The sequence below is a fragment of the Pseudochaenichthys georgianus genome, unplaced genomic scaffold (genome assembly GCF_902827115.2).
Source record: "Pseudochaenichthys georgianus unplaced genomic scaffold, fPseGeo1.2 scaffold_422_arrow_ctg1, whole genome shotgun sequence".
Classification (NCBI taxonomy): domain Eukaryota; kingdom Metazoa; phylum Chordata; class Actinopteri; order Perciformes; family Channichthyidae; genus Pseudochaenichthys; species Pseudochaenichthys georgianus.
The window spans coordinates 99,056-121,766 of NW_027262987.1; the positions used below are offsets into that span (position 1 = coordinate 99,056).

General features: G+C 42.0%; 1 pseudogene; it reads left to right on the forward strand.

The window, feature by feature from the left end:
• Positions 1 to 22,711, forward strand: part of LOC117442390 (citron Rho-interacting kinase-like) — an 88,449-nt pseudogene that overhangs the window by 37,561 nt on the left and 28,177 nt on the right.

Sequence of the window (22,711 nt, forward strand, 5' to 3'; positions counted from 1 at the left end):
GGGGACAGAAAGCTGACCAGTCCCTGAAGACCTGAGAGATCTGGATGGTTCATAGTTTAGCAGGAGGTCAGAAATGTATTTTGGGCCTAAACCATTCAGTGCTTTATAAACCAGCAGCAGTATTTTGAAATCTATTCTTTGACACACAGGAAGCCAGTGTAAAGACTTCAGAACAGGAGTGATGTGATCCACTTTCTTAGTGTTAGTGAGGACTCGAGCAGCAGCGTTCTGAATCAGCTGCAGCTTTCTAATAGATTTTTTAGTGAGACCTGTGAAGACACCATTGCAGTAGTCGAGTCTACTGAAGATAAAGGCATGGACAAGTTTCTCCAGATCCTGCTGTGACATTAGTCTTTTAATCCTAGATATGTTCTGTAGGTGATAGTAGGCTGATTTAGTAACTGTTTTAATGTGACCATTACCAAAACCATTACCTCAGTTTTATCTGTGTTTAATTGGAGAAAGTTCTGACACATCCAGTCATTGATTTCTTCAATGCACATACTCAGTGTTTGAACTGGAGCATAGTCTCCTGGTGAAATTGTTACGTACATTTGTGTGTCATCTGCATAGCTATGGTAACTTATTTTGTTGTTCTTCATTATCTGAGCCAGTGGTAGCATGTAGACGTTAAAGAGAAGAGGCCCCAAGATGGAGCCTTGAGGAACCCCACATGTCATATTTGTCAACTCAGATGTGTATTTACCTATAGAAACAAAGTTGTTTCTATCTTTTAAGTAGAATTTTAACCAATTTAGAACTGTTTCCGAAAGTCCCACCCAGTTTTCCAGTCGGTCTAGTAATATGCTGTGGTCAACAGTGTCAAACGCAGCACTGAGATCTAATAATACTAACACTGAAGTTCTGCCACTGTCTGTGTTTAAGTGGATGTCGTTAAAGACCTTTACAAGAGCAGTCTGAGTGCTGTGGTTTGGACGAAAGCCTGACTGCAACACATCGAAACAGTTATTTAAATGCAAGAAATTACTCAACTGTTGAAAAACGACTTTTTCAATGATTTTACCTAGAAATGGCAGGTTTGATATGGGCCTGTAATTGTTCATTAGAAGCATCTAGATTATTCTTTTTTAAGAGTGGTTTAATGACTGCAGTTTTCAGGGCCTGTGGAAAAACACCTGAGTGAAGAGATTTGTTTACTATATGAAGTAGTTCTGAGGCCATGCAACGAAAAACATCTTTGAAACATCCTGTTGGAATAATATCAAGGCAGCAGGAGGAGGACTTCAGAAGTTGAATAATGTCCTCGAGGTTTTTATCATTAATCTGATGGAATTGTGTCATGATGTCTGAATTGATGTTAAGTGGACACAGAGACAACACATTTGCTGTTCCTGATGCAGAGGCACTGACTGCTTGTCTGATTTTCTGAATGTTGTCAGTGAAAAGGCAAAATCATTGCACGCCCTGGTGGATAGAAATTCAGAGGCTACTGACACTGGGGGGTTAGTTAGTCTGTCGACGGTAGCAAACAAGGCACGTGCGTTGTTTTTGTTTTTGGTAATGATGTCAGAGAAGAACGATTGTCGTGCGTTTTTCAATTCCAAATTATAAAGGCCAAGTCTCTCTTTATAGATTTCAAAGTGAACCTGGAGATTTGTTTTTCGCCACCTGCGTTCAGCTTTTCGACACACTCTTTTTTCTGCTCTCACGGTCATGGCCTTTCTCCATGGAGATATTTTCTTCCCAGTCACTTCCTTTACCTTAGTTGGAGCAATGGCATCTATAACATTTTAATTTTTGAATTAAAATGATCTACTAGCTCATTTACTGAGATGTTAGCAGGGGCAAGTGTGGAAGAAAAATTCTGAGTAAACATTTCCCTAGTATTTTCAGTTAAATATCGCTTTGTGGTTATCTCTTTTTGAACATTTTTCTGTATTATGTTCGTAACCTGTATTTAAATCAGGCATTATAATTATTTGAGTGACCGAGATCATGTAAGTGTATTTCAAGTGTACTTTGTATTCATTTATTGATCTGTACTTAAGTCAGGTTTTCAAATGGTTTGACCGATAGAGATCATGCAATGTTATTATTTGTTTATTGATTGCTATGAACCTGCCTGAGGACCACAGATGGAAATGAGCTATTAGCTATAATCTGGCATCTCTTCTCTTTGCTGAGATTAATGTTTTTTATGTGCATGGTCCTTCGATAAGTAAATACAAATACTTTTATAATTTTATAATCATAAATCTAATGGCCAGAAGCAAAATGCTAACGTCATGCTATAGAGGAACTACTGCCGAGTCCAGCAGCACGACTTCAACGTCAACTTAAGATCCATATTCAAACATACAGATTCTAAATGGAACGAGTTGAAGCGTTTGTTTGAACACTTTGCAGGAGGCAGGGACTTGCTTTCAAGCAGAACAGAAACTAACTTAGAGGAGTGTTCACGTGTTCGGTGTAATGACATACAACGTCCTCCACGACTTCAGTAGTCCTATTCAGCCACTTGGTAACAACCATCGTTTTTCAGACACGTCAACTCTTCAGAAATCACCAGCTGATGATTTAATGTCGTAGAACAAAACGTGATCCGTCTTTTCGATGTGTCTCAACCACAGACCTTATTTCCAGCTTTCCAAACTCCTATGGAGCGATCCCATTGGCTCAGAGACGAGGGAACAGGAAGTGGTGAAATGCTGACTCACTTCCGGGTGTTAGGACTCGTCGCTGCACCACTCTATGAACATTAGCTGCAGTCCTAACCGAAACATTTAAATAAAAGCAATAAAAAACATTTCTCTAGATCTCGTTTTAGGACAATGACATTTGGGGGGTTCGCTTTTGTGTGACTATTCTAATAAAACATTAGCTTATACCGTCATTATTTGTATAATATTCACATTCAATTTCAATTAAAAGGTGTTATCATCATATGCACAAAGCCACAGGGTAGACATGGCAATGAAATTCTTCTGACCTGAGCTCCTCCAACAACGCAACATATATAATAAAATACAAAGTAGTGCAATAAGTCTTTACACATGTCAATAGAAAATGATATGTACAAGAACGGAATGTAAAATTAAATAATACATACGACCAAATTAAATACGGTTTATTGCGGTGATAACTATTTATATAAATAAGTCAATGGCAAACAGATGAATGTTTATCGGAGCTCAGGTGTTTAGCAGTCTTATATAAGATCATGGGCAAGATATAGGTTCAAGGTTTAAGATAAGCTTTATTTACCCCGAAGGAAATTGCTGTGCCAGGGTTACAAAAATACAACAGCATAATGATACAACTGTACACTAACAGTGCAGTAAAAAGAGCAATTAAATAACTACAGGACGGTCACATACATAATGTAAATATTAACGGTATTTAGTATTGCAAATAACATAGTGGCAGATACGTAATTGCACGTTATTATAGAGCATTGTGCAAAACGCCACATGTTTGTCCTTTGAGAGCGTGAACGACTCCCAGCACGACCCCAGGTGGGTTTGCCTCGTGTCGAAGTGTTTGCACACAGTCTGTGTGGTTTCGGCAGGAAAGCGCAGGAGGAGATGATCTCGGAGCTCCGGCAGCAGAAGTTCTACCTGGAGTCTCAGGCCGGGAAGCTGGAGGCGCAGAACGCTAAGCTGGAGGAACATCTGGAGAAGATGAGTCAGCAGGAACAGAGCAACAAGAGCCGAGTCGTGGAGCAGGAGACCAGGCTCAGAGAGGTGAGGGGGGAGAAACAGCTGAGTCATGTCTGTGAGGGGGAGAAACTGCTGAGTCATGTCTGTGAGGGGGGAGAAACTGCTGTCTGTGAGGGGGAGAAACTGCTGAGTCATGTCTGTGAGGGGAGAAACTGCTGAGTCATGTCTGTGAGGGGGAGAAACTGCTGAGTCATGTCTGTGAGGGAGGAGAAACTGCTGAGTCATGTCTGTGAGGGAGGAGAAACTGCTGTCTGCTGTGAGGGGGAGAAACTGCTGAGTCATGTCTGTGGGGGGGAGAAACTGCTGAGTCATGTCTGCGAGAGGGAGAAACTGCTGAGTCATGTCTGTGAGGGGGGAGAAACTGCTGAGTCATGTCTGTGAGGGAGGAGAAACTGCTGAGTCATGTCTGTGAGGGAGGAGAAACTGCTGTCTGTGAGGGGGAGAAACTGCTGAGTCATGTCTGTGGGGGGGAGAAACTGCTGAGTCATGTCTGCGAGAGGGAGAAACTGCTGAGTCATGTCTGTGAGGGGGAAGAAACTGCTGAGTCATGTCTGTGAGGGGGAGAAACTGCTGAGTCATGTCTGTGAGGGGGAGAAACTGCTGAGTCATGTCTGTGAGGGGGAGAAACTGCTGAGTCATGTCTGTGATGGGGAGAAACTGCTGAGTCATGTCTGTGAGAGGGAGAAACTGCTGAGTCATGTCTGTGAGGGGGGAGAAACTGCTGAGTCATGTCTGTGAGGGGGGAGAAACTGCTGAGTCATGTCTGTGATGGGGAGAAACTGCTGAGTCATGTCTGTGAGAGGGAGAAACTGCTGAGTCATGTCTGTGAGAGGGAGAAACTGCTGAGTCATGTCTGTGAGAGGGAGAAACTGCTGAGTCATGTCTGTGAGAGGGAGAAACTGCTGAGTCATGCCTGTGAGAGGGAGAAACTGCTGAGTCATGTCTGTGAGAGGGAGAAACTGCTGAGTCATGTCTGTGAGAGGGAGAAACTGCTGAGTCATGTCTGCTAAAAGAGGCTCTTCGACCTGAGTTTAACACATATATTTGTAGATAAGCTCTAAATTAGCAATATCCCCCTTTTAATTAGTAATTGTATTTTTTAAAGTTTTTTTAAGTTTTTTTAAAGTTGAATGTCTTGCTTTATTATTTGTTTACTTTCTTTCATATTTAACCACGTTTAAAGTGCTGAGTCATGTCTGCTAAAAGAGTGATGGAGCACGAGACATTAGTTGGTTTTATTAGATAATAGTTGGTTTTATTAGATAATAGTTGGTTTTATAATATTCATTATTAATATTAATTTTATTATTATTATTATATTTTCTTTCTTTTACAGTTTTTTATATTTTGGGGTATTTTTCTTATATCTTTTATAATTGGCCATTGGAAATACCTGTAAATGCCATAAAAGCATCACAATAGCCCTTTTTATATACATCGCAGAGTAAGGTGGCGAGTGGTTTATTAACACACCCAATGTGCAAAAGTGACCTCAGGTTAAGCAGGCTGAGTACCCCTGCTTTGAGGGTACTGTTTTGATTGTACTGGTATACATTTTATTTTAAAGATACTCAGCTCTAGCAACTGGTAGTGATCAATAAACATATTAACTCATTGCTTATATGTCGTATCTTAGAGTTACTGGAGGCGTGAAAATCCCCAAAACGTCCATATTTTAATTCAGATTTTACCAAAAAGCTGCTCAACCTGTCCAGCCAGAGTCAGGGTTTACTGTCCGTGTGGATTAACCCTTCCTCGACCTTCCTCGCCCCCTTTCTCTCCCTCTCAGCTGGGTCTGGAGCACGAGGAGCAGAAGCTGGAGATAAAGCGCCAGGCGTCAGATCTGAGTCTGTCTCTGCAGGAGCGAGAGTCTCAGATCAGCAACCTGCAGGCGGCTCGGCTGGCTCTGGAGAACCAGCTGCAGCAGGCCAGGTCTGAACTGGAGGACACGACCGCTGAGGCAGAGGAGGAGATCACCGTGCTCAGGGTGAGGAAGAGGAGGGGGGGGGAAGAGGAAGAGTACTGAAGCAGGGTTTCAAGATGTTATTATGTCAGACAAATGGGAGAATTCTGGTCAAATATTATACGTGTTTGTTCTTGAGCTTTAAAACAATCAGAGATGGCAAAAGTACACACATCCTTTACTCAAGTAGAAGTACAGAGGCTTTGAAGTGTACTTCAGTAAAAAGTACCCATAGCTAGCAGCTGCTTTAAAGAGTACCTGACCTCAATAGAACAATAATGTCATTGTTAGCTAATGAATGTTTCCATGCTGAACAACGGCAACATGACAACGTTTCCATTGGTCCCTCTTCTTTAGAGAAGACCAGGAAGTGATGGATTTACTGCACAATTATAACATGAAATTCCCCCTGGTGTCATTCTGCCTGTCACCCCTTGATTCTACTTGACGGTTCAAATGAGATGTCAACCATCAGAATTGGATCAGGGGTTCCAGAGATATCACTGTGCAAAACACACCGGTCAATTTTGACCAAAAATAGCATGGGAAGGGCGTCTGACCGAACGCAAGAGAAGGGCTGGCATTTAGATTAATGTTTTATTAAGCTTCTTCTTTTCCCTTTTGAACATTACGGAAACTATTTGGGAATCGCTTTTATTTTGCTTCTCTTTGTTATTATTATTATTGTTTATTTTTGTTTCTAACATTTTCAATAAATTGACTAATAATAATATCTTTTTTTTTAAAGAAAAGTAGGATATTTCTAATAAAACAAGTCCCCTCAATAGATTTAAGAAAAGATGGATGGATAAACCTACTGTATATTAACCCCGTAAGGGAACTCAGGTGTCTTAGCAGAAACAGCAATAAGGGTGAAATAGGACAGATATTGATTCGCTCAAGAACAATACAAAACAATTGAAAATAAAGTAAGAAATAATAAATGTTAAAAGACTTGTGCATAACGCAAACAAACTAAATAAATATTACACAAGACTATACGCCGTTACTCTGAACACAAAAGATATCCCTCAATTTGAGGACTTTGCATATTCTTTATACAACATATTTAAAAATCCTTGTAGGCTTGTCTGGATGATGATGAATGAAGCTCAGCGCAAGTTCTTTCAGGAAGACTGGGTATCCAGCAGCCAATCAGCGTGCAGCAGCCAAGCTTTAAAATGGTTCTCTTCTCTCCTGCAGTCAGCTGTGATTCCAGGTGTTCATGCCGCCTCCCGCCTCCTCCCCATCCGCCTCCTCCCCTCCCGCCTCCTCCCCATCCGCCTCCTCTCCATCCGCCTCCTCTCCATCCGCCTCCTCTCCATCCGCCTCCTCTCATCACATCCAGTGCCAGGAGAGCTAATCCAAAGACTTCATCACACCCCCTCTTCATCCCATCCAGATCTTCAGCATCACCACCAGTGTCTAGACCCCGGGGGGTTCCCTATGCTCACGGCTGCATTCCCCTTTAGATATACCATTTCAGGATCGGGGTCTAATCGCCAAAGACTTAAAGGCTCCGTGTCACGGCCATTTCTACTGATCATATTTCCATCGCTGAGGTCTAAAATAGATGTATATTGTTCAATGTTCCAAACTCACATTGGTTTCTCACAGCATCTCTGTGTAGTCTGTGTATTCACTCTCTGTCCTACACGGCTTGTTGGAGCTCCCCCCCCCCCCCCTGTGAGCCCACTGTGCTCTGATTGGTCGGGACGTTGCGAGGCTCGTTGCTGCTCGCCGCTGCTGCGAGCTGCTGCGAGCTGCTGCGAGGAGCGGACAGGTTTCCGGGTCGGCGATACAGCGAGAACAAGCGAAACTCATCCTGAGCACACACACACTCACAGCCGAAGTAAAACAATAAGTGAGGCTTGATATTGAGGAAGAAAAAGGTTTGTAAGGCTGTGAGAATGGGTCTGCTGCGGAGGAGAGCATTTCTCCGAGACCCCAACTCGTCTATTACCAGCGTTCAGGGAGCTCTATGCAAGTCAATGGGACTCCCTGTGAGTTAGCCAAGGGGTCCTGGTGTGAGAGGGGCTCCGAGGATTTGTTGATTTGGGCGTTCACACGTCACAGAACCCAGGAAGTAAACAATGGAAAATGAGAACTCTCCAACGAGGCGTTCGGGGGCAGCAGACAGGTCTTCTCAGCGTTAGAGTTTACTCGCTACAGGGTGCACTTTGAGGGTCTGTGACTGCAGACCGTTCACATGCAGAACAACCTTCACAACACACAAGAAGACGGGTGATAACCAGAAAAGCACGACATGGGACATTTAACTTTTAGAAATGTTCTTTAAACAAAAGGAAGTCTCTCCTGATTGAATTGCATTAAGGTGCCTCTGCCTTTTAAGCCTGGTTCTACCTGCGGGTCCCTTAAGACATTTTATACAGCCTCTCTTTTCTACACTTCTTCATTATTGATTTCTAATACTAGTGGTTCATGCTCTGACGTCAGATTTTAATGGACGACACGCCAGGAAGAACGATCCACTCAGCACTTTTATTATTAGTCACTTAGGACTTTAAGATGTCGTTTAAAGACACTTCCATTCTCTGTAAACGTAATGCACAGTAAAGTCTTCTGAAGGGACATTATGACTTCAATGTGTCTGAGATGTTCCCGATCAAATACCGTCTTCTCAATTCAATTTAAATTCTATAGCTTTATTGCCATGACAATAGTTACATACAGTATTGCTAAAGCTCTGTATAGTTGCAGCATCTAGGCACAAATACATACATATAAACAAACTGATATATAAGATATGTGAGATCTTCTCTCTGCGTGAAGGTGACGTCTCCTCGGCTGTTAACTCTTCTCTCTTGTCGTTTCCTCCAGGCTCACAGAGACGAGATTCAACGCAAGTTTGACGTCTTGAGAGACAGCTGTGCGGTAAGCTGCTCTCTCTCTTTCCACTACACACAGCTTCACTTTCTTCACACATCGTCACACACCGCAGCCTAAAGCTGCCGCAATATCTCCGTCCATATGTGTGTCTGTCCCTTCTGGGTAAATCAGGCTTCATTAGGACAATATGTACAATCATAATAATAATAATAATAATATATAAGTGACTTGCTGTGATTTTAGACTTCTTATTCCTTTTCATCCAAGGGTCATTTGTGCTGAAAGATAAGCACAGTATTATATTCTAAACCGTAGAGCCTATATTAGATATTGGTTTGTCGTAAAGAATATCATGAATGTGGGAAATGAAGTCATTGAACGTGACATTTTTAGATTTTCCTTTGGTGCTCTTTGTGGTTATAGTGTGATAAGTAGGACCGCGGTAGTCGGTAGTCCAGGGCATGCATGCAATTATGTGTTTTTCCTTTTGAACATCACTATTTAAGTCGCACACTTAGAGGCAACAGAGCTTAGCGAACATGTGGCTGTTACTTCCCGAGTAAAGATATCTTTGAAAGTATCATGAGTTCAGATTACTGCATTTCAGTGTGTAGTGCTGCCGGAGAAACTCCGTGACTTTTCTCTCTGCGGAAAAAACATTATTTGCAGTTCACGTAAGCGGCCGTGCACATGCTGCATATTGTACGTGATCAAGTCCACTGTTGTCAATACACACACATCTATTGGCACTACAGCTGTGCCCAAAACGGAACTTGTCCATGTCGGGAAGAGACTATGACGCACCATGGTGACCGGACGTCTCCTTCAAGGTGGGGTAGGTCATTTTGGAGAAACCAGCCGAGTGCGCGAGAATTTGAAAATACACATCTGCCACTTCCTCACAGAGCCCCTCCTCCAACACACACGAACGCGCACATGACCAACGAGGGCACGAGATAAGTGTGTGCCCAGATGGGAGGCTGACAGGCAGGTAGGCCATCCAGTTACTTTAGCCGGCTCAGATGATTGGTCGAGCTTTTCACAGCGCCACGGCTTCCACAGTGACATGTTTTATGGATTTGTTGTCAAAGCACTTCAGATATTCATTGCTGTCGGGATGTTAAGAGCATTCCATGGAATATAACAACAAGTGTATCTCGAGCCGGTTTCTCAAACTTACCCCACCTTTCATGATAAAAGCAGAATCTGAAGAGCCGCGATGATGTGTGCAGAGTTTAGACTGCAGCTGTTTATCCGATCTGATGAAGGTAACCACTGTGCGTAATCAACACTGCGCTCTATCACGTGGTTTACGACTCACTTTTGCTAGCTGCTTTTTAAATGTTCTTTAAGTGTAAGAAGTGTTGGCAATGGATGGTGGTTTGCTAATTAAAGCTGCGGGTTTTTTCCGGGATGTTCCACGGGGCGCTGGTGACGATTTTGTGTCACCAGCGTTTTTATTTCCTCAGTTAGCTTGGAGCCTCAGCTTAATTGGGACTAAAAATACAACCGGTACTATCTATAACCTTTCTTAACAAAGCAATGATTGAGAATCCAGTCGAGCTGGGTGAGAAATACTGTTCCAAATAGACTCTTTCTTTGTACCCAAGTAGTACTTCAATTCCCAATTGAATTGCTTTGTTTTCACAACACCACTTGTGCAAATGAACAACGATGTGAGCTTTCATTGCCAACAGAAGCCCAGGAGGATCAGTGGCAGGATTTGTTGACATGCTTTTGTTGTCTTGTACTCAACTTGAACTGTTTTTAATTAGATAGCAAAGCATCTCACAGTCCATCAAGTCCAATAAAATACAGTTTATTAAACAGTTAAAAGTAAACGTGTCGTTCAATAGCCCTTCAAATGTGTTTATTTTGCAATGAGAGCGGTGTTAAAGTATGTTTTAATCCCAAATGGTTTTCTAAGTAACTTTATTTGTGTTGCTACACAGGTAAGGTTCAAGCACACAGTACAGTTCTCTCAGTCCCTAGACTATTCATACTGTAACTATTATTATATTATTATTAGTGCCCCACTCACCTTGAGGAGGTGATGTGGTCACGTTAAAGGAATTTGAGTTCCTTCAAAGTCATTTACCTTGAATACACATCATTACGGTCTTCATTTCTGCCAGTGTCCTACTTCTGAGGTCCTCCCACTCACAAACTGCTCAGGAAGCTCTGTCCATGCATTCAGCGGTCTGCAGCAAGGGCCAACGAGGACATATCCTCCTCACTTTGAAGAGTCCTCTCCTGCTGATGGTCAGGTGTATATCAGTATGTAGTGTCTCTACTTTAAAGAGTCCTCTCCTGCTGATGTTCAGGTGTATATCAGTATGTAGTGTCTCTACTTTAAAGAGTCCTCTCCTGCTGATGTTCAGGTGTATATCAGTATGTAGTGTCTCTACTTTAAAGAGTCCTCTCCCGCTGATGTTCAGGTGTATATCAGTATGTAGTGTCTCTACTTTAAAGAGTCCTCTCCTGCTGATGTTCAGGGTGTATATCAGTATGTAGTGTCTCTACTTTAAAGAGTCCTCTCCTGCTGATGTTCAGGTGTATATCAGTATGTAGTGTCTCTACTTAAAGAGTCCTCTCCTGCTGATGTTCAGGTGTATATCAGTATGTAGTGTCTCTACTTTAAAGAGTCCTCTCCTGCTGATGTTCAGGTGTATATCAGTATGTAGTGTCTCTACTTTAAAGAGTCCTCTCCTGCTGATGTTCAGGTGTATATCAGTATGTAGTGTCTCTACTTTAAAGAGTCCTCTCCTGCTGATGTTCAGGTGTATATCAGTATGTAGTGTCTCTACTTTAAAGAGTCCTCTCCTGCTCATGTTCAGGTGTATATCAGTATGTAGTGTCTCTACTTTAAAGAGTCCTCTCCTGCTGATGTTCAGGTGTATATCAGTATGTAGTGTCTCTACTTTAAAGAGTCCTCTCCTGCTGATGTTCAGGTGTATATCAGTATGTAGTGTCTCTACTTTAAAGAGTCCTCTCCCGCTGATGTTCAGGTGTATATCAGTATGTAGTGTCTCTACTTTAAAGAGTCCTCTCCCGCTGATGTTCAGGTGTATATCAGTATGTAGTGTCTCTACTTTAAAGAGTCCTCTCCTGCTGATGTTCAGGTGTATATCAGTATGTAGTGTCTCTACTTTAAAGAGTCCTCTCCTGCTGATGTTCAGGTGTATATCAGTATGTAGTGTCTCTACTTTAAAGAGTCCTCTCCTGCTGATGTTCAGGTGTATATCAGTATGTAGTGTCTCTACTTTAAAGAGTCCTCTCCTGCTGATGTTCAGGTGTATATCAGTATGTAGTGTCTCTACTTTAAAGAGTCCTCTCCTGCTGATGTTCAGGTGTATATCAGTATGTAGTGTCTCCTACTTTAAAGAGTCCTCTCCTGCTGATGTTCAGGTGTATATCAGTATGTAGTGTCTCTACTTTAAAGAGTCCTCTCCTGCTGATGTTCAGGTGTATATCAGTATGTAGTGTCTCTACTTTAAAGAGTCCTCTCCCGCTGATGTTCAGGTGTATATCAGTATGTAGTGTCTCTACTTTAAAGAGTCCTCTCCTGCTGATGTTCAGGTGTATATCAGTATGTAGTGTCTCTACTTTAAAGAGTCCTCTCCTGCTGATGTTCAGGTGTATATCAGTATGTAGTGTCTCTACTTTAAAGAGTCCTCTCCTGCTGATGTTCAGGTGTATATCAGTGTGTAGTGTCTCTACTTTAAAGAGTCCTCTCCTGCTGATGTTCAGGTGTATATCAGTAAAGCTTAAAGGCTTCCCCCCTACGCCTCATGGAAGTTGTGCACGGAGAAGTTCAGTTACTCTGCTCCAAACATCTGGAACCAGCTCCCAGAAACCTGCCGGTCCGCTGCGACTCTGACTGCTTTCACATCCAGGCCGGAGACTTTTCTTTTTGCCGCCGCTTTTAACTGAACTATTCACATCTCACGCTGCACCGTAACTTCTATGCATGTTCCTTGTTATTGTCGTTGCTCAGTCTTGTAGGATATTTAAAAGTGTGCCACATCAACACGGCTCCGCTTCACGTTAAAAACAGTCCAAATAAAACTCTGTAGGCGCTGATTTATTTGCCTTCCTTTGGCGGCTCAGTCCCACCCCTTCCTGATATAGGAATGTTATAATAATAATATATTTAATTTATATAGCGCTTCTCATCTGCCAAGACAAATCTCGAAGTGCTTCACAACAAGGGATACACTTTGAGAGATTAAACAAATAATTGTAATAATAATAAGAAATCAAAATATAAAATAGAGTACACAAATAAAAGTCGGAGATAGCGATAAAAATGGCAGTACTCCAGGTGTAGCGTGCTCAAAGTTTATTGGAAGGCCTGCCGAAAGAAGAGGGTCTTAAGGTTATGTTGTTTGTTGTTGTTTTTTTGTTTCTTTCCGTTAACCGTCAAGTGGGAAATAAGTGTTTTTTGTGTTTCTCTTAGTATCCTAAGATACTGTTATGTTTGGCTGTGAAAGAAAAATAATGATGATGAAGGGCAGACATCTATTTCTATTTAATTAAATCTTTTTTAGAAAAGGTCATATACGATTGTTTTCTTCTCCCTGCTCCCTGTGTTGGAGAGACATGTTTTGTTGGCAATTATTGTACATTGGGTTTTGCGTACCATGAGCGGAACAAATACTATATTTAATTCAATACTAATTCCTAAATTGAAACAATATATTAAGATCTAAATTAATTAGGAAATAATACATTTATTATCAACACAAAAAACGGCTCCAATAGTTATTCTTGTTTTATTATCTTTGCTTTTAAATGCGTGTTTCTAAACGCCCTTTATAATATGTTTCTTAATGTCTCTTTGTGAAGCGCTTTGAATTGCCTTGTGTTGAAAGGTGCGGTATAAATAAACGTGCCTTGCCTTAGACATGTTTCCCACGAGAGTCTTTAACCCGCGTCTCGCTGCTATTCATTCAAATGTTACTTTATTATGTGCCCTTCTCGGTCGGTCGCTCACCGGGTGAAGCGGCCTTGGGTTCCTTGAAAGGCGCTATACAAATGTAATCTATTGTGATTGTGATGAGAGTGCGGGAGTCTGAGGGCTGATTGGAGGACCAGGCTGATGAGATGATTGGCCGGCTGGAGACATCGCACCGGGGTGATATCTGCATTATATCACTACCCAGATCTCTGCTTCCTGCATGCGTGCAGCCGTGCAGTGGTCGACTCGTGAGGATGGGAAACAACACGCAGAACGAGAGACCTTTGTCTGCGTGTGGATACCCTGGGGGGGTTCGGGCTACCCTTAGAGCTATCTGATGAAAACATGTGTCTGCAAGCGGGACATGATGATCACCAGCTGCCAGAGAGACCGTCTGAAGCGAGAACCTTTCCTGAAGCAGCCTGTTGAATGATTGTGGCACACATTCAGTGCGTGATGCTCTTTTTATTATGCCTCAAAATGAATGTACTTTAACGTAAAGCTTAGAGCAGGGGTGTCAAACTCAAGGCCCGGGGACCAAATCCGGCCCGCGACTTCATTTAATGCGGCCCGCATGCAAAGAATATAATAAGTTTATTATATGGTTACATGCCACTTTACGTGCCCATAAAGTAGCCTACATGTCCCACAATGCATCTTGTTTTGTGACATGCTCACTGAAGAGACTTACAATTATTTGCCTATAGACTTCTGCTTTCAGACGTAGTTAGTTATGAAGTTATTACCCTATGCGATAATAATTCAATGCAGAGGAAATGATGTATTATAATACATTATTTTATATATATTATATATTTATATAGTCCTAAAGTCACAACCGGCCCTTTGAGTGCAGCCATAATTGTGATGTGGCCCGCGAATACATTTAGTTTGACACCCCTGGGTTAGAGAACCCTTTGCACAGTCTCCATGTCGTCTGTGACAAATATGCACTTTATTTAGAAGGGGAACAGGGTATGTGTCTCTTGTAGGCATTACAGTAAGCGTTTAAGACTTCATTATTTCACTTTAGTGACCCTTTGGCGAGACGGACCCAAAGAGACGATCCTACAGGCTTGCATTTATGTCTTTTAACTAGCAGATAAAAGAGGTCAATTTCACTGCCGTACAATTTATTCAAAACATTGCATGAACTCAAATTGTCCGTACAGTCCGAAACACCGTTAAGTAAAATAACCTATCAAGATGCTGTGATCCCTTTCCATCAAAGGAGTTGCTGAACATCGTTTTAAAGTTCCGGGCTTGGTCTGATTGCTGTGATCCGTATTATACCTCGTTCACTGCTCACTTTCCCATTCGTTTGTGATTTTATACATATTTTAATGTATTTTTGTATTGTGTGAAACGGTATTTCGATCTCTCCGTCTGTCCACACAAACCGAAAGATTGACAACAAAGTAGACTTTCGACTTGATATGCTGAGATAACGTGCTCCACCCGGCAGGTGATCACGGATCTGGAGGAGCAGCTGACGGCGCTGACGCAGGATAACGCCGAGCTGAACCGGCAGAACTTCTACCTCTCCAAGCAGCTGGACGAGGCTTCGGACGAGCGGGAGGACCGCTGCACCTCGGCCAGGACGTGGACCGGCTGAGGAGGGAGGTGGCCGACCGCGAGAGGCACCTCAACAACCAGAAACAGGTAGGGGTGTGTGTGTGTGGTGTGTGTGTGTGTGTGTGTGTGTGTGTGTGTTGTGTGTGTGTGGTGTGTGTGTGTGTGGTGTGTGTGGTGTGTGTGTGTGGTGTGTGTGTGTGTGTGTGTGTGTGTGTGTGTGTGTGTGTGTGTGTGTGTGTGTGTGTGTGTGTGTGTGTGTGTGTGTGTGTGTGTGGGTGTGTGTGTGTGTGTGTGTGTGTGTCCATCCCATGTTGGTGAACACGATATCTCTAAAAACACCTGGAGGGAAGTTCTTCATATTTGGCATGGAGGATGAATTGAATTTGTGTTGCTACTGTACACACCAGCATATTTTTTGGACATTAATTGTCATGACACTTGATGAACTGGTGAAGCATAGGCCACGGAAGAAGAAGCTGTAACAATGTGTCTTGGATCTGAATACTAATGAAACACCCCACTGCTTTTACCCGTGGAAACAGCCTGAGGGGAAATGTTTGTTAATGGCTAAATAGGATGCAGAAAAACGCCTTCATTTAATCAATTCTGACGTGCGAGCACATGACGTAGCCAGCTGTTAGCGCTGATACATATTTATATTGTCCAGACAGTATGAAACTATAACAGCTAAGCTGACACACATTTCATTTTTTGAAGTCCATTTTGATCTTGTCGATGTTTTAGGAGGACGCCATCTTGTTTTTTTCTTACCCTTTGTTTACTTTACAATGAAAGCCTTGCGATTGGTTGTCTAGTACCTACTTCTGACGCTGCTGTGAACAACCAGTGCAAGGAAACGCTGGTAAATTGCTTTTCTGTTTTTTTGCAACTTTTCAAACATTACATTTTCTAATAAATTGTGGGGGAAATCAAAATGCTTATTTTTAAACCAGTTTGTTTTTCACAGTTCACAGCTATGCTCTGAACCAATCACTATAGGCCATGGTTACATTTTTGAATGAGGTTGAAGAATAAATACATATATTTCAAATCGTGCCTTTTCTGTTATCGTAATGGGTTTGATGACCGCTTCTAGACGTTGGAAAACAGACAAGTGTCCGGACTCGAAGGAATTGGTCAGCAATGCAATGGTTGAGGCTGCGACCTACGAGGCTATGCTTACTCTGATGGAAGGCGATGGAGATGATGACGATACTCGTTGGGAAAGTTTCCGGACACACGAAATAGTTTCAAAGTTAGCCTGAAATCAGTAGTCCAAACACATTGAATTGCTGATGTACTGTTTTGTTATGCAAGCCATGCCTTATGGTGTCTTTGCCAGGACCCTGGGGAAGGTTTTTTTTTTTAATGCAGCTGTGACAACAATTATTTCCCTGTTCGATAATGAAAGATTCAATACACAACCGCCCTCAAGACACCAGGTTTCCACTTCCCCACATTGTGTGATACCTTCCGCTCTACCTCTGACCACCTCCCTCCTGACGGTCTTAAGCGTAAGTCAGGCAGCAGAAACCCTGCGAACATGGCAGTAAAGTTACGAGCTGTTATGCTGGCTGCAGAGAGAAACAAAGAGAGGAGGCTTTGGTGTGTGTGTGTGTTGTGTGTGTGTGTGTGTGTGTGTGTGTGTGTGTGTGTGTGTGTTGTGGTGTGTGTGTGTGTGTGTGTGTGTGTTGTGTGTGTGGTGTGTGTGTGTGTGGTGTGTGTGTGTGTGTGTGTGTGTGTGTGTGTGTGTGTGTTAGTGTGTGTTAGTGTGTGGTGTGTGTGTGTGTGGTGTGTGTGTGTGTGTGTTGTGTGGTTGTGTGTGTGTGGTGTTGTGTTTGTGTGTGTGTGTTGCCCTGTGGGGAGTATCTTGTGTGTGGGTGTAATGGGTTGTGTAACCAGCGATGGAAGTCATAGACGAGGGATGTGTGGGAGGGATGTGTCATCCCCATCACTCCCAGGTCGTGTCAGCTGTGCAGCGTTGGACTTCAGAGGCCGCGGTGCTATATTTATCCCCACCGCTCTGTTTAAAGCGCGGCGTTGTAAAACACTTTGAGTAGGCATGTGCATAACAAAATGCGCTGTGCCCAGTTATGCATGTAAATAAAATCCCATGGAGCAACCAAGGCTGGTTTTTATAATTACAGTTTAGTGTAGTTTTAGTTTCTTTAAACTGAAGGTAAATATCCTAATTAGAATATTACTCAAAATCCCTGATGGCTTTATTTATGATATATTTGTAATTATATCTATATGGATGGATGGATGGATATCTATATGGACGGATGGATGGATGGATATCTATATGGATGGATGGATAGATGGATGGATGGATGGATATCTATATGGATGGATGGATGGATGGATACCTATATGGATGGATGGATGGATGGATATCTATATGGATAGATGGATGGATGGATACCTATATGGATGGATGGATGGATATCTATATGGATGGATGGATGGATGGATATCTATATGGATGGATGGATGGATATCTATATGGATGGATGGACGGATGGATGGATGGATACCTATATGGATGGATGGATATCTACAGTATATGGACGGATGGATAGGCGGATGGATCGATGGATATCTATATGGACGGATGGATGGATGGATGGATATCTATATGGATGGATGGATATCTATATGGATGGATGGATGGATATCTATATGGACGGATGGATGGATGGATGGATATCTATATGGATGGATGGATTGGATGGGATATCTATATGGATGGATGGATGGATATCATATGGACGGATGGATGTAGATGGATATCTATATGGATGGATGGATGGATATCTATATGGATGGATGGATGGATACCTATATGGACGGATGGATGGAATTGATATCTATATGGACGATGGATGGATGGATGGATATCTATATGGATTGGATGGATGGACAGATGGATGGATATCATATATGGATGGATGGATGGATACCTATATGGATGGATGGATCTATATGGATAGATGGATGGATGGATACCTATATGGATGGATGGATGGATATCTATATGGATGGATGGATGGATATCTATATGGATGGATGGACGATGGATGGATGGATACCTATATGGATGGATGGATGGATATCTAACAGTATATGGACGGATGGATAGGCGGATGGATCGATGGATAATCTATATGGACGGATGGATGGATGGATGGATATCTATATGGATGGATGGATATCTATATGGACAGGACTGGATATGGATGGATATCTATATGGATGGATATCTATATGGATGGATGGATGGATACCTATATGGACGGATGGATGGATGGATGGATATCTATATGGACGGATGGATGGATGGATGGATATCTATATGGACGGATGATGGATGGAATATCTATATGGACGGATGGATGGATGGATATCTATATGGATGGATGGATATCTGGATGGATGGACGGATGGATGGATGGATATCTATATGGACGGATGGATGGATGGATATCTATATGGATGGATGGATATCTGGATGGATGGACGGATGGATGGATATCTATATGGATGGATGGATATCTGGATGGATGGATGGATGGATGGATATCTATATGGACGGATGGATGGATGGATATCTATATGGACGGATGGATGGATGGATATCTATATGGACGGATGGATGGATGGATATCTATATGGACGGATGGATGGATGGATATCTATATGGACGGATGGATGGATGGATGGATATCTATATGGACGGATGGATGGATGGATGGATATCTATGGATGGATGGATGGACGGATGGATGGATGGATATCTATATGGACGGATGGATGGATATCTATATGGACGGATGGATGGATGGATATCTATATGGATGGATGGATATCTGGATGGATGGACGGATGGATGGATGGATACCTATATGGACAGATGGATGGATGGATATCTATATGGACGGATGGATGGATGGATGGATATCTATATGGACGGATGGATGGATTGGATCTATATGGATGGATGGATATCTATATGGACGGATGGATGGATGGGATTGATTACTATATGGACGGATGGATGGATGGATGGATGGATATCTATATGGACGGATGGATGGGATGGATATTCTATATGGACGGATGGATGGATGGATGGATGATATCTATATGGACGGATGGATGGATGGATATCTATATGGATGGATGGATGGATATCTATATGGACGGATGGATGGATGGATGGATGGATATCTATATGGATGGACGGATGGATGGATATCTATATGGACGGATGGATGGATGGATGGATATCTATATGGACGGATGGATGGATGGATGGATATCTATATGGACGGATGGACGGATGGATGGATATCTATATGGACGGATGGATGGATGGATATCTATATGGACGGATGGATGGATGGATGAATTGGATATGGATATTGTCGGTTGGCTGGTTGGTTACAGTACAAAACCTTCAATTAAAATACTCTCCTGAAAACACACACAGTCAATTAACTAGTGTTTTTTGAGGCTGTGATACCAAAATTCCTTAAAGCAAATATTTGAAAATTGATTATTTTGTTGGTCTTCTTCTCACACCTGTTACGCCCCCCGCTTAATGTGCTGAGAAAAGACCAACAAAATAATCAAGGGTTTCTCCCTCAGATAATTTGCACATAAAACACTTTTTATTCATAAACTTATATTTAATAAAATGTCTGAAAGGAATATAATGTAAATTCAGGGGCCTGCTGTGTTTCCACTTTATATTTTATTAATAATTTGTATTTATTTATTTATGTATTGTATTATTTAGCTTTCCGTTATATATTTTTGTATTGGATGTATTCATTATATTATCTTCACTCAATGTAATTCCGGAGGTCTACTTTTTTCTACTTTAAAGAGTCCTCTCCTGCTGATGTCCAGGTGTATATCAGTATGTAGTGTCTCTACTTAAAGAGTCCTCTCCCGCTGATGTTCAGGTGTATATCAGTATGTAGTGTCTCTACTTTAAAGAGTCCTCTCCTGCTGATGTTCAGGTGTATATCAGTATGTAGTGTCTCTACTTTAAAGAGTCCTCTCCTGCTGATGTTCAGGTGTATATCAGTATGTAGTGTCTCTACTTTAAAGAGTCCTCTCCTGCTGATGTTCAGTGTATATCAGTGTAGTGTCTCTACTTTAAAGAGTCCTCTCCTGCTGATGTTCAGGTGTATATCAGTAAAGCTTAAAGGCTTCCCCCCTACGCCTCATGGAAGTTGTGCACGGAGAAGTTCAGTTACTCTGCTCCAAACATCTGGAACCAGCTCCCAGAAACCTGCCGGTCCGCTGCGACTCTGACTGCTTTCACATCCAGGCCGGAGACTTTTCTTTTTGCCGCCGCTTTTAACTGAACTATTCACATCTCACGCTGCACCGTAACTTCTATGCATGTTCCTTGTTATTGTCGTTGCTCAGTCTTGTAGGATATTTAAAAGTGTGCCACATCAACACGGCTCCGCTTCACGTTAAAAACAGTCCAAATAAAACTCTGTAGGCGCTGATTTATTTGCCTTCCTTTGGCGGCTCAGTCCCACCCCTTCCTGATATAGGAATGTTATAATAATAATATATTTAATTTATAGCGCTTCTCATCTGCCAAGACAAATCTCGAAGTGCTTCACAACAAGGGATACACTTTGAGAGATTAAACAAATAATTGTAATAATAATAAGAAATCAAAATATAAAATAGAGTACACAAATAAAAGTCGGAGATAGCGATAAAAATGGCAGTACTCCAGGTGTAGCGTGCTCAAAGTTTATTGGAAGGCCTGCCGAAAGAAGAGGGTCTTAAGGTTATGTTGTTTGTTGTTGTTTTTTTGTTCTTTCCGTTAACCGTCAAGTGGGAAATAAGTGTTTTTTGTGTTTCTCTTAGTATCCTAAGATACTGTTATGTTTGGCTGTGAAAGAAAAATAATGATGATGAAGGGCAGACATCTATTTCTATTTAATTAAATCTTTTTTAGAAAAGGTCATATACGATTGTTTTCTTCTCCCTGCTCCCTGTGTTTGGAGAGACATGTTTTGTTGGCAATTATTGTACATTGGGTTTTGCGTACCATGAGCGGAACAAATACTATATTTAATTCAATACTAATTCCTAAATTGAAACAATATATTAAGATCTAAATTAATTAGGAAATAATACATTTATTATCAACACAAAAAACGGCTCCAATAGTTATTCTTGTTTTATTATCTTTGCTTTTAAATGCGTGTTTCTAAACGCCCTTTATAATATGTTTCTTAATGTCTCTTTGTGAAGCGCTTTGAATTGCCTTGTGTTGAAAGGTGCGGTATAAATAAACGTGCCTTGCCTTAGACATGTTTCCCACGAGAGTCTTTAACCCGCGTCTCGCTGCTATTCATTCAAATGTTACTTTATTATGTGCCCTTCTCGGTCGGTCGCTCACCGGGTGAAGCGGCCTTGGGTTCCTGAAAGGCGCTATACAAATGTAATCTATTGTGATTGTGATGAGAGTGCGGGAGTCTGAGGGCTGATTGGAGGACCAGGCTGATGAGATGATTGGCCGGCTGGATCGCACCGGGGTGATATCTGCATTATATCACTACCCAGATCTCTGCTTCCTGCATGCGTGCAGCCGTGCAGTGGTCGACTCGTGAGGATGGGAAACAACACGCAGAACGAGAGACCTTTGTCTGCGTGTGGATACCCTGGGGGGTTCGGGCTACCCTTAGAGCTATCTGATGAAAACATGTGTCTGCAAGCGGGACATGATGATCCCAGCTGCCAAGAGACCGTCTGAAGCGAGAACCTTTCCTGAAGCAGCCTGTTGAATGATTGTGGCACACATTCAGTGCGTGATGCTCTTTTTATTATGCCTCAAAATGAATGTACTTTAACGTAAAGCTTAGAGCAGGGGTGTCAAACTCAAGGCCCGGGGACCAAATCCGGCCCGCGACTTCATTTAATGCGGCCCGCATGCAAAGAATATAATAAGTTTATTATATGGTTACATGCCACTTTACGTGCCCATAAAGTAGCCTACATGTCCCACAATGCATCTTGTTTTGTGACATGCTCACTGAAGAGACTTACAATTATTTGCCTATAGACTTCTGCTTTCAGACGTAGTTAGTTATGAAGTTATTACCCTAGGCGATAATATTCAATGCAGAGGAAATGATGTATTATAATACATTATTTTATATATATTATATATTTATATAGTCCCTAAAGTCACAACCGGCCCTTTGAGTGCAAGCCATAATTGTGATTGTGGCCCGCGAATACATTTAGTTGACACCCCTGGGTTAGAGAACCCTTTGCACAGTCTCCATGTCGTTCTGTGACAAATATGCACTTTATTTAGAAGGGGGAACAGGTATGTGTCTCTTGTAGGCATTTACAGTAAGCTGTTTAAGACTTCATTTTTCACTTAGTGACCTTTGGCGAGACGGACCCAAAGAGACGATCCTACAGGCTTGCATTTATGTCTTTTAACTAGCAGCTAAAAGAGGTCAATTTCACCTGCCGTACAATTTATTCAAACAATTGCATGAACTCAATTGTCCGTAACAGTCCGAAACACCGTTAAGTAAAATAACCTATCAAGAAGATGCTGTGATCCCCTTTCCATCAAAGGAGTTGCTGAACATCGTTTTAAAGTTCCGGGCTTGGTCTGATTGCTGTGAT